The following is a 13,137-nucleotide window of genomic DNA, read 5'->3' as shown; positions in this document are numbered from 1 at the left end:
TATGGCATTTGCTAGTAAATGGATGGAGTTGGAAAATATCATGCTAAGTGAAATGAGCCAATCCCCAAAAAGCCAAAAGCAGAATGTTTTCTCTGATAATGTGGATGCTAATTCACCATGGTTGGGGTGGGGGAACTAAGGAAGAATAGAGTTACTTTAGATCAGGTAGAGGGGAGTGAAGGGAAAGGGGGGGTATGGGGATATGAAGGACAGTAGAATGAATCAGACATTATTACCCTATGTAAATATATAACTATATGACCAGTGTGATTCTATATCATGTGCAATCAGAAGAATGAGAAATTACACTCCATTATATATAATCTATCAAAGTGCATACTACTGTCTGTATAGCTAATTAAAACAAATTTTAAAAGTCTTCTTTAAAATGCATATATTTTGTTTGAGTATAAGAATCCATTTTTCTTTACAACAACAACAAATATTCTTTCTCTCCTACTGTCACTCCATAGACAAATCTCAGAAACCCAGGGTTAAAAGCTTCCAGTTTATGGGCCGTCTTCAGCTTTTGCTGTATATTCCCTTTCCTGTAATATCATATTTCAAATTTTCTTTGTAGTAACATTATTTTTTAAAAAATTTGCATTGAGCCTTTGGAAGAATTTCTACCCCAAAATAATTATTGTTCCCTAACATCACATCTCCTAGGACTTTGACTTCTTCACTTTATGTGCCTGCCTCCTGTGAAGTCATTGTGTTGGTCTAATGTAACACACATCACCTTAACCAACATATATTTCCACAAGAAATTATAAGGGCTTTAGGCATTCATGTGTGGGTAAGGTAGACAGCATACTATTTTTACATAGTCTTTTAGAAAATTGAGGATTTGAGAAGTTTCTGATCTTCCAAAATTATATAGCTAGAATGAGAAAGTCTCAAAATGAAACATTTAATGTCATCTTCTCCAGAATCTAAATGAATGCTTTAAGCTCCCTCATTGTCAAAGTGTATGGAAGTTCTAGTAATGATGAGCAGGAGCCTGCAGGCAGGTGAGGGAGGGCAATTCAGAGCTTCTTAATCCTGAGGACCCCTTTCTAGTTTAAAGAAGGATCGGTTCACTCTTCTAGGATTTTTATAGGGGGAGGGGTTGTTTGTTTGTTTGACCTATAATGAGTCATAAATGCATAGTGAACAAGATGAAATCACCTGCTAAACAATGAGAGAATCTTCTTTTTCGTATTTTCATGTGTATTTTTGTAAAAGTAAGCATGATGTGTCATGAGAATCACTAAATTAATTGTAACAGGCATTTTGACATTTATATCCCAGAGTCTTCTCAGTTTTTCAGAAAAGTGTTGAATTCATTCCTTTCTCTTTTAAAATAACTCTCAGGTACTATGGCCACCGCACTGTTGTTGGTTTTTTGCATAAATTACACTTCTTATTAAGAATATTTAAGGAATACAGAGCTTACCAGTTTGGTGTAGGAGGGGAAAAAAACTCTCAATTCAGAATAGCCAGTCAGAAATCATACAATCCACCACGGAGTACTGCATATATTCTGTGAGTGGATCTCTCCCAGGCAGTAGTCAAAATTTTCCAAGTTGTCCCTGGCATGCAGAAATGGAGGACAGAACACAAACATGGGTAAAGTTCCAAATTTATCATTAATTCTTTCTGTTTCATTGAAGAATCTCCTTTCTCCTCCTTATTTGTAAAATAAGCCTGGATAAGATTATATCTCCCACATAATTCACGGACTATGTCCATAAACAACAAGAAGCCAGGTCTCTAATACATCTTGGGATGAACTTATCGCTTAAATGTCAAACAATGGGACTATTGTCTTTGTGTGATTCCCTGACCCTGTTTAAAGGCCATTAGCAAGTCCTCATGTCAGAAGGCCTGTGTGTCCTAAGGACAATCATTCAGATTAATAAACAATGACCAATGAAGCACTGGCATGTCATGTGTTCCTTCAAAAACAATGTGACATTGAGTCCTATACATTTTTTTTTCTTTTGAGAATAATACATGGAGATGTGGAGAGAATTATATAGACTTGGAGATCTGTGGCATTTTTACCTGTGAGACTCTCTGTAGTGTCTCATTCTATTTTCTGGGAAACAAGCAATTAAACTACCTGTGGGAATCAATAGGCTACCATAACATGCACAGGTTTTTGTACTGCCTTTTTGTTTTTCAAAAAGTTCTAGTTAATGCATAATTCATATACAATAAAATACACATTTTATAGTATGTAGTTCTAAGGACTTTGTCAAACGCATGGCCCTGTAACTACTCCCACAATCATGTAAAGCTTTTCGTTTGAGCTCCTATTGGATAACTTGCCCATATTCTGCCCTTCGTCAGCTGTTTTCATCCAATTGATTTTCCCTTTGGTAGAATGTCTCCAGCTATTAATATGGAGTACTAGACTACGTTGTCTTCGAATTCCACATTTTTACTTAGAGTTTGAAGTCCATTCCTATTTTCAACTGCATCATTGTGAAAACTCATGTATCAAACAATAGTAAGCTTATACATTAATTCCATTCTGTAAGAACCATTTGCTTTTGCTTTAGTCTTTGGTCATTACACTTCAGACTGATCTAAATAGTTGTTTCAACTTTGTGGGGGTGTGTGTGAATATCAGCTTTATGGCACATGTGTAAATATAAAGGAGTCTGGTTGATTTGTGAAAGAATAAGTACTTCTTGATTGAATAAAAAAATTTGAAACTATTTTCTGAAAGTCTCTTCACCTTTGAATTCCCACCAACAATCTATTTGCGTTGTTTCACATTTTTATTTTTATTTGGTATTTAAATTTTTAAATTATTTTCTTATATACTTTCATTTTTGGTATTCTTTAACACATCTATAGAAATTTCTTTAGCAAAACTTGTTTTCTTCTTAAACAGCCACTGAGATGAGAGATGAATGTGAATTACATAGGGGGTCTAGATGCAAGCTACCATTTCCTTATATGATAGAACTGAAGTAAAAGGTAGTTTGAGGCATACCAAGGGCTTGCTACACCACAGAATACCCCCAAAGAAATTGAAACCTCTCTGAATCTAAAGGCTGGGTTCCTGTGAAATTTTCTAATATTTTTGGAATTTTTTAGTATTTTTAGAAAATTAGTTATTAGTGAATCAGGAAAAAATCATGTCATTTACTTATAAACAGATGAAACTTGAAACCAACATGCTAAGTGAAATTAGCCAGAGATAGAAAATGTCAAATACTTTTTCTCATATGTGGACAAAGAGAAAGTGGTGTGTGGGGAATAAAAAAGTGATATCATAAAAATAGAAGGTGTATCTAAAGAGTAGAGAAGGGGATTGCGAAGGTATGTGGGGAGGACATAAGGAAGCACTAAGGAATGAAATCTACCGAATTATGCTATGTTCATGCCTGATCATAGTATAATGAATCCTACTTTATATATATGTATATATATACACACACACACACATATATATAGTTTATATATATAGTATGTGTATATATTACTTTATACATATTATTTACATATATAATATATAAACTATTGTTTATATACATAGCATGTATATATAATTTATATAAGTATATATTATTTTGTATTATATATATTATTTTATTATATTTATATACTATTTATATATTATATATGATATTATAAATATTATTTTATACATTATGTGTAAACTATATTTCAATTATTTTGATTGTGGAGAATTGAAATCAACAAATTAAAATAATAATAGAAGGCAGATCAACAGAATAGACTATGTTGATCATGCGGAGAAAGAGGAGGTGAAGAAAAAGGAGGTCCTGGGGAATGAGACTGATCAAATTACATTATATAAACATATGAATATTGAATAATCAATCCCACTGTTATGTGTAATTGTAATCTACCAATAAAAATTTTTAAAAAATAATAATGAAGAAAGTAAATATGCATGGAATTTAAGAAATATTTGTCAAACTTCCGATTTTCTCAGGGAAAAGGACAGAGGTTTCAGACCAATATTGTCAAAGACTATACACTCTTGAAAGTATTTTAGGGACTGGGACTATAGCTCAGTGGTAGAGTGCTTGCCTTGTATGCACAGAACCCTGGCTTCAATACCCAGAACCAAAATAATTGATTTTTAGAGAACTCAACAAAATTAGCAACAGCACCCAAAACAAGCAATGACCTTGGTGATGGAGAAGTATTTGATTTACTGTGTAACCACACTAAAATATTACCAATGTCCAATTGTCAACCATAAGGAATATATATGAAAATAAATAATAAAATATTTCTCATTCACAGAAAACAGAAATTCACAGTAACTGGCCTGAAAGAGGATGAACATTATATTTAGAAAGAATCTAGATCAGCTGTCTTAAATATACCCAAAACAATTGAGGAAATATTGAACAAGGAACTAGAGCAATATAGGAAAATAATGTTTCCATAAATATTAAATATCAATAAAGACAAAGAAAATTTAAATGGACCCAGGTAGATCTAAAAACCACAGTAAGTGAAATAAAATGTTCATTAGAAAGTTTAAGTGGTGATTTGAGCATGTAGAAGAATCAGTGATGTTGAAGATAAATCAATCACATTAATTCTGTAGAAGGAGTAGAAAAGATTCAAGAATGAATAATAACTTAATGGAGCCTAACAGACCTATTGCTTGCCCCACAGTTACCAACATATGGATAACTGGAATAAAAGGAGAAAAAAATATGAAGAATTGAAGAATTTAAGAATAGTTAATATAATATGTCTAGAAGCTCACATTTGATAAAAGATGTGAACCTCCTTTTCCAAAATGTTTATAGAACCCATGAAGCCTTATACAAACCTAAAGAAATGCACACATACATCATAATTCAACTGTTCAAAGTCAAAGAGAGGAACATAAAAACCAGAAAGATAAGAACCTTGTTACATCTTGAGTAACTCGAGGGATTACTAATCAGATTAATAGGGATTTTCTCATAAATAACCATGGAGCCAGAAGTAGTAAGAAGACATATTCAATATTTGAGAACAGGAGAGAAAATATCCTGTACAAATCTATATACAATAAAACTATTGTTGCTGTCAGCTTCCCTTCACTGTGACAAGTGAAGACCTGACAAGAACAATGTAGAGGAAGAAAAGTTGATTAAGATTCATAGTTTTAGAGATTCACTGCATTGTTGACCATCTTCATAGCTCAGGCCACCCCCCGCCACCAGGTGTGGCAGAATATCACAATGGAAGGGTGTAGTGGAGGAAAGCAACACAGAATATTGCAACCAGGAAACAGAGTGAAAAAAGCTCTGCTCACCAGAAACAAAATGTAAACCACAAAGCACCCCTCAGTGGCCTGCTTCCTCCAGCCTCTACTTACCTCTAGTTACCACCCAGTTAATCCTTATCAGTAGATTAATCCATTGATTTGATGAAGGCTCTCATAACCTAGTCATTTCACCATATAATTCTTGCATCATCTCACATAAAAGATTTTCACGGGACAGTTTATATCTAAATCATAACAACTATTCTTCAAGAATCAGACAACAGAGACCTTATGAGATAAAGGAAACTTGAGAGTTGGTCACTGGTAGAACTGCTTTGTAAGAAATGCATAAATGTCCCTCCAACCTGAAATGAAGGGACACCAGAAAATAACTTGAACCCACATGAATATAAGGTTGTCCATCATAATAATGAAAAATAATTGGCTTAAAAATAAAACAATTTTGAAAAGATATCAAAGTCCTGCTGAAGGTGGACTGCCTATAATAATTAAAAATATATATAATTGCATAGTATTGCATTTTTTGTTTTAATTCCACTGTCCGTCACTGATGGTCTTTTAAATACATAAAACATCAAATATAAATCTATGGTAATGAACACAAACATATGAACATGTAATTTTTAATAAAATGACAAGAAAAAGGAGGAGATATTCCATACAATATTGGAGCTTTTTTGGCAGTGTACTAATTAGAGAACTACTGGTTCTTTCAGGTCTTGAGCATGCTCCCTCTTGCATATTGGTCTTCTCAGTCTCCATATTCATGGGAATCAATTCCATAAGTAGATAAAAATAACTTATGAGATATTCTATTAGTTTTATTTCTTCTGAATATCTGATAACCTTTTTTAAAACAGAATTTTGTATTGAAATTGGATCTAGAGGAGACCTATTTTAAGGATGAGTTTCCTGAATTGGTTCTAGAGATCGGGAAATGGAGCCCTATCAGATGGGTCAGATCTAAAATCACTCAAGACTCTGTTTTTGATAGTGAAGAGATCATGTTAGTTCATGGCATGATCTAGCAATAAAGACACACAAAACAGCAACATTGAATACTCACATAAATCAACTACTGTAATCCCATGCACCCAAGTGAACATTTGCTATAATTTAAAAGTACTTAAATCTCCCAAATTATTTTTTGGAGTCTAAGACCAAATTTGATGGTTTTAAAAGGTGGGACCTTTAATAATTGATTAAGTATCTTCTAGAAGGCAATTTAAATATTCCCTCATAATTGGATTTAGTGTGGTTACTGGAGAGCTTTGGGAACTAGCTATTCTTTTGTTGTCTCTCTGCCTTCCACTTTATGAAGATATAATAGTCTCCACTTTGGCCGTGTGACAGGTTGATTTAAAATGCAAATTAAATTTTTAATCTGGCAGGGAATCTACTACAAAAGTGATGCCATGGGTTGTGCATGAAGATCTGGATGCTGTAATCAGCAAATTTGAGAAGACTGCAATGAAGATAAATAAATGGAAATCCTAAATTCTGATTAATCTTCTTTATTAGTGGAATAAACCTTTCTTCCCACCACTACTAGAGAGTAGTAATGTCAGACTGTCCTGGTGTTTGAGGAAATTAGCCATACATTCTTTTCTGAAACTTGGACCACTAAGTGCCCTACAATGTATACTTGAAGTCCTTACACACTGTCATGGTGTAGAAGCAAAGATTCCAAAGCTTAGGGTTATTGGACTATTAGAATGGACTTGTTATTGTAAGCCTCATGTGCACCCCAAGAAGGCCTAGGAAACACACCTTTTACCACAACTATAAGAGAAAATAATTTTGTGAGGGGAGCCAAAACACCTTTGAAGAACTCTGTAATCACACCACTTTTTAGGCCAACCATCAAATGAGAAGTGAGGTCTCTGAATTGGTGAAATAATCATAGTGAAGCTTCCTGACGTGGCAGGAAAGCTATGTGATGTTGTCAAAATGCACAGAAAGTTGAAAGCAGCAGTCAAAATATTCTGATGTGTGAGTCTTGTGGTATTGGCAAGGTGATTACGGAGTTCCTGGAAGTGAAATAGAAAGCCACACTATTAATTATTATTTGATGTGTGTGAGCAGAGATTCTAGTCAAGTGAACAAGTCCATGAGAATCAGAAAAGCCAAGAGACATTATCACTCAGTCTATTCTCATAGGTGAACCAGTTAATGGCAACAGGATCCCAATAACTCACAAAGATGTATGTTGTATATTTTATCTAAACCTTCTCCAATATATTTTATAATCCTTTATCAGAGTAATGTAAACCAGAAAAAGGAGATAACTGGGACTTTGGATGACTACTGGACTTTAGCTTTGAAACTGATGCTATTTTTAGATGAAAAGCATTACTGTCGTCTGCTATTAATCTCACACCAGTAATATTAACGAGTCAATAGCCCATTGGGCCCAGTGCATCCCCATACCATTATGTGGTTATGACCAGAGTTTCAGAATGCATAAGTAAAACAGTTACACTTAGCCATTGGCAGAATTTCCATATCATTTGCTGACCTATGAAGGGCAGCTGTTATGGTTGGAAAGGCCATGGGGAAGTCAATGCAATTGCATATACCTGACAAACAGTATGTCAAAAGCAATTCCACGTGCTTGGAGGAATTTCAGAATGATTCCACTATCGAGGACTTCAAGTGCAAGGGTGGTGAGTCCCACGATACAGCCATCATATTAACTGTTTGGCCAGTGCACAAAGCAGACGTATCTTGGAGAACAAAAGTAAGTTATGGGGAGTTAAAATAGAATGTACACTCAAATGATAGTCACTATATTAGATATGGGTTTTTTTGTGAGCAATTAACACATCATCTGGTATTTGGGTGGTAGCTGGTGTTTTTGTTTGTTTGTTTTGATTTTTATCCTTATTAGTGATGATAACCAGAAGCTATCTGCTAAAAACACTTTCAATGTCCCACCTCAGGGCTGCTTCGTCCCCTGGTCTACTTGGTAATTTAATCCTCAGGGAACTTGATCAATTTTCCTTTCCACAAGATACCACTTGGGCCCATTAGATGGATGACATTATGGGGATTGGATATAGTGGGGGAGAATTCACAAATATTCTAATATTATTATAAAGCCATTTGAGTGTCAGTGTGTGGGAAATAAATGGAAGGGGCCATTTTCCTCAGTGAACTTTCTAGAAATTCAGTTATTTGTTATATCTTGAGATATTTCTTTGAAAGTAAAGGATAAATTACTTCATCTGGCCTGTCTTTCTAACATATACATAAATGAGCAGTCGTCTCTGAGTTTTAAAGGCAACCTATCCTTTTTTTGGTGTTACTCAAGCCCATTTTCCCAGTGACCTGAAATCTGCTAGGATTGAATGGGGTCCAAGTAAGAGAAAAAAATATATATTTTAGAAAATATATATTTTAAAATTCATATATTTTATATTATTATTTATAACAGTACAAATATATATTATTAATAAAATATGTATATTTTGTTGTTTATATATATATAAACAATTAGAATTTTGTGAATACAACAACAGATTGGAAAATAGTGAAAAAATACAAAGTTCCTTGAAATACCCACACTAGCAAAATGAACTACAAAGAAAAAAGAACTCTGAATATACTTATGAAAAGTGCAAATAATAAATTATTTTTCAACAAAGGAAAGTCCAGGAACAAATGAGTTCACTCTGAATTCTCTCAAACTAGCATATAATTGTAATGTATGATGACAGGAAAGAGACCCCACGAGTGTTTTTGCCGGTTTCCTATGGCTGCTCTAACAGGATTGCAAACATGAAACTTTTGATGGTACATATGGATTCTTTGACAGTTCTGGAAAAGAAAAGTCTGAAACCCATCTTCCTGAGCTGCAGTCAAAGTGGTATCAGATCCCTGGTCTCTATATAATTTCTGGGTGCCACTCCATCATCTATCCCTTCCACCTGGAGGTGGCTGCCAGCATCAATGGTAACACCACTTCAGTGCTGTATCTGTGGTCTTGTTGCCAAATTCCCTGATTCCTGTGGTTAAGTTTTTCTAACTTCCTTTCATCATATGCATGGAATTGGCTTTAAGGCATGCATGGTTAATTTCAATGATTTCTCAGACCTGAAAGTTTTAAGTTGATCATACCTGCATAGTTCCTCTGAGCCATGGAGAATAACAGTAAAAAGTTTTGGAAAACATAACCTGACCATTCTTAGGGCCATTAAGGAACCTGTCAGCATTTGGTATGTCAATCACACTATGCACTGTCTGAAATTTTTCTACCAGTACAAAATAACTTCAAAATTAAAAATATTGAAAACATGATTTAAAAATTTTTCAAGTGGAGAAATATCACCACAAGTGAAGAACTGAATGTTAGTGTTAACTACACTATTCCAAAGTATCAGTATGGCCATATTAGCACATTCAGTCCCAGATATATTGATGTTGATGCCTGTTATTGCATAGCAATAAAAAATTACCCATGGGGGCACAATACTATGCTTGAGTATTGTATAATATTGAGTTTTTTGAGGATTAATTTTAAAATCCAGGATATAGTGCATGATATAGGCATATTGAATATACCTTATAACTGCTATTGACAAATACTGTCATGTGTATATTCCACATGGACTTTTTGAATATTTTCAATTAATTGTATTATGTGTGTGAAGCAATTTTAAAAATATAACAATGAGGGAAAACTTTAATTCATCTCATACTGAATTTATGGTTTCCTGAATAGTACTCAATTGACATTTTACCTGCCGTTTAATGACACACCACTTGTAAGTAAAAATTATGAGTGTTTGAAATGATCTACTCCATGGTGGAATTTCTAGGAAATGATTTCCTTAAAAGTGTAGCATGTGCTGGGCACAGTGACACATGCCTGTAATCCCAGAGGCTCGTGTGGCTGAGGCAGGAGGATTGCAAGTTCAAAGCCAGCCTAAGCAAAAGCAATGGGCTAAGCAACTCAGTGAGACCCTGTCTCTAAATAAAATACAAAATAGGGCTGCAGATGAGGCTCAGTGATCAAGTGTTAGAGCCTGTAAACAAGTCAAAATAACACCTGGCATTTTGCCAGGGGAATGTTAGAGTTCGTAAACAAGTCTGGATGGTGCCTGGCAAAATGCCAGAGGGAGTGGTTTGAGAAGTAACAAAAGCGAGCCATTAAGTGTGGAGATTCCTGATTGGTTGACTGATGTATCTAGTTTATGCTAATTAGATAAGCTGTGTGGAATGTATAAATACTGCTCCTGTCCTACAATAAATGGCTCCCTCTCCTGCTGTATCAATCTACTCAAGTTGTTCGTCACCCCCCCTGTTATTTTGCTGCAGCCGGACTGCGGCAATCAAGTGCCCCTGAGTTCAATCTCTGGTATTCCCCTGTCCCCCAATAAAGTGAGGCATGTGAGAATTGAGAGACAATGCAGTAAAGCTGTTGCAGAAAAGGAAAAAAATTCACTGTGTCCCTACAATGCATGTTTATCTAGATGGTTTATCTCATGAAAGACTTGGCAATCAACAAAGGTCAACAGACTTATAATAAGCTTAAGTATTTTATTCACCCTTCTAACAAATATGTATTGATAATCTACTATGAAACAGGTATCTATGCAATTACTGATGGTCATGTTTGAACAAAACAGGAAGTCCTTGCTCTTATGGAGTTTACATTCTGATTGGGAAAAAAATAGGAAACTAGTAAGTAAATATATAGTAGGAAAGGGTTTATAATAATAGGTTAAGGAGACAGTTTGTGGTCAGGGAAGGACTTTCGGATGGGGTAAGAAAAGACCTGAATGGTATGAGGGTGTTCCTCACAGGGAACAAAAAGTGCAAACACCCAGAGACGTGAACAAGGTGAAGAAATTTGTGAAGAAATAGCACAGAAATCAGAGAGAATGGACTGAAGTAAAACATTAGGGAAATGACAGTAGAGAATAAAACTCAAACAAAATTAAAAAAATAATAATAGGAGCACTAACAATTTCAAAGCACTTACAGAAAGAAAAATGTACAGCATTATTGGTTTCTCTGTGCAATTTTTACCACGTCTAAAAAATTGAAGTAGTGGTAGATAAACATATTAAAAACTGCTTTTATTATTCTTTCATTTAACTAGTAAGAAGACTATTTTATTCCTTCAAAATTTAAATCATGAATATAATGGTTGTATAACATAATACTTTCAGACAGATTCACTAATTCATATGAGGTGCCAGATGCATGTGTTTCTTGTTAAAAATTGCAAAGAAGAATCACAGAGTTGATTTGATACTGTACCATGTTTTCATAATCCTTAAAAGCTTGTCTATGAATCAGGGTTCTGTAGCGAAACAGCATCAGTAGAACATGTACAAAAGTATAAGAGGAGACTTATTACAGGTATGTGCTCTTGAGGTTATGAAAGCCTCGTAGACCCACACTGGGCTGTATGAAAGCTGAATGTCAAGGGAACTGAAGTGTAATTCAATCTGGTTCAAAGACCTGAGAAAGTAAACGTATGTATCAGTGCACGACGGGTGGGGACGGGGACAAGGAGAAGGAGGAGGAAGAGGAGGAGAAAGACAGGGGGGGAAAGAGAGACAGAGAGAGACTGAATTCACCCATATTATGAGGGAAGATCTTTAGTTAAATCTACTGATTCAAATAGTAGTCTGTTTAGGAAACAGACTCACGGACACACGAACACCCAAGGTGTTTTATTACCTATCTAGCTATTCCTTCATTCAGTTAAGGGATATACTAACATGTAGAAGTCAGCAACACACGTTACAGATGGCACTTAATTCTGGGACATTTCCATATACCCATCTGTCTGCATTCTCTCAGGACACCTTAATGCAATGTTTGTATTCATGTTCTTCCTTGTGCACTTGTTTTACATGTATCTGCACTGATATGTGGTGAAAATTAGATGGGAAATTTAAACGTTTGAGGAGACAGAGTTCTCTCTCAGGAACCTGAATATGGTGTAAGGTTTAATATGTGCCACATTATATAGAGGAAATTTGAAAGAAATGAATATAGATACTGTACATCTCAAAAGAGTAAAAAAGTAGACTCATAAAGATTATTTGGGCTTCAGAAAGATCATTGTAAATGCACTCTTGACCTCCTTGTTCCTCAGGCTGTAGACCACGGGGTTCAGCATCAGGATGACCATAGTGTAGAACACAGATGCAAGTTTGTCCATGTCCATGGAGTGACTGGAGCTGGGCTGTAAGTACCTGAAGATAACAGTCCTATAGAAAATGGAGACTGCAGTGAAGTGGGAGGCACAGGTGGACATAGCCTTCATATGTCCTGCTCCTGAGCACATCTTCAGGATTGTGATGAAAATGAACATGTAGGATATTAAGATATTGATAACAGCAAAAAAGATGTTGAAGCTGCTACATAAATAAGAACCAGCTCATTCACATGTCTTTCAAAGCAAGAGAGAATCATAAGTGCTGGAATATCACAGAAGAAATGATGGACCAGGTTGGACTTACAGAAGGAGAGGCTGAATGTGTCCCCGGTATAGATGGAGGCATTAAGGAAACCAACAATATAAGAGCCCACAACCAGATATGAACACAACCTAGTTGTCTTGGTAGTGGTGTAATGCAGGGACTTACACACTGCTGCATAGCAATAGAGTCCATTGAGTCTAGGAGGTAATTTTCAACAGTACCAAAGGCTCCAAAGAAGTGTATCTGAACAGCACACGCATTGTAGGAAATGACCTTGTCTCCTAGATGGAGACTAGCCATGATCTTGGAAGTAACAGCTGAAGAGTAGCAAAAGTCCACCAGAGACAGGTTACCCAGGGAAAAGTGCATGGGAATGTGGAGACAGGAGTCCAAGATAATACTAGGAACCAGGATCATCCCCAGGTTCCCAGCCAG

This window comes from Marmota monax, unplaced genomic scaffold (genome assembly GCF_021218885.2).
Source record: "Marmota monax isolate L192 unplaced genomic scaffold, Marmota_monax_Labrador192_F-V1.1 WCK01_AAM20220418_F8-fsc00038, whole genome shotgun sequence".
NCBI classification, from domain to species: domain Eukaryota; kingdom Metazoa; phylum Chordata; class Mammalia; order Rodentia; family Sciuridae; genus Marmota; species Marmota monax.
Note: the sequence above shows the minus strand (reverse complement) of the source record.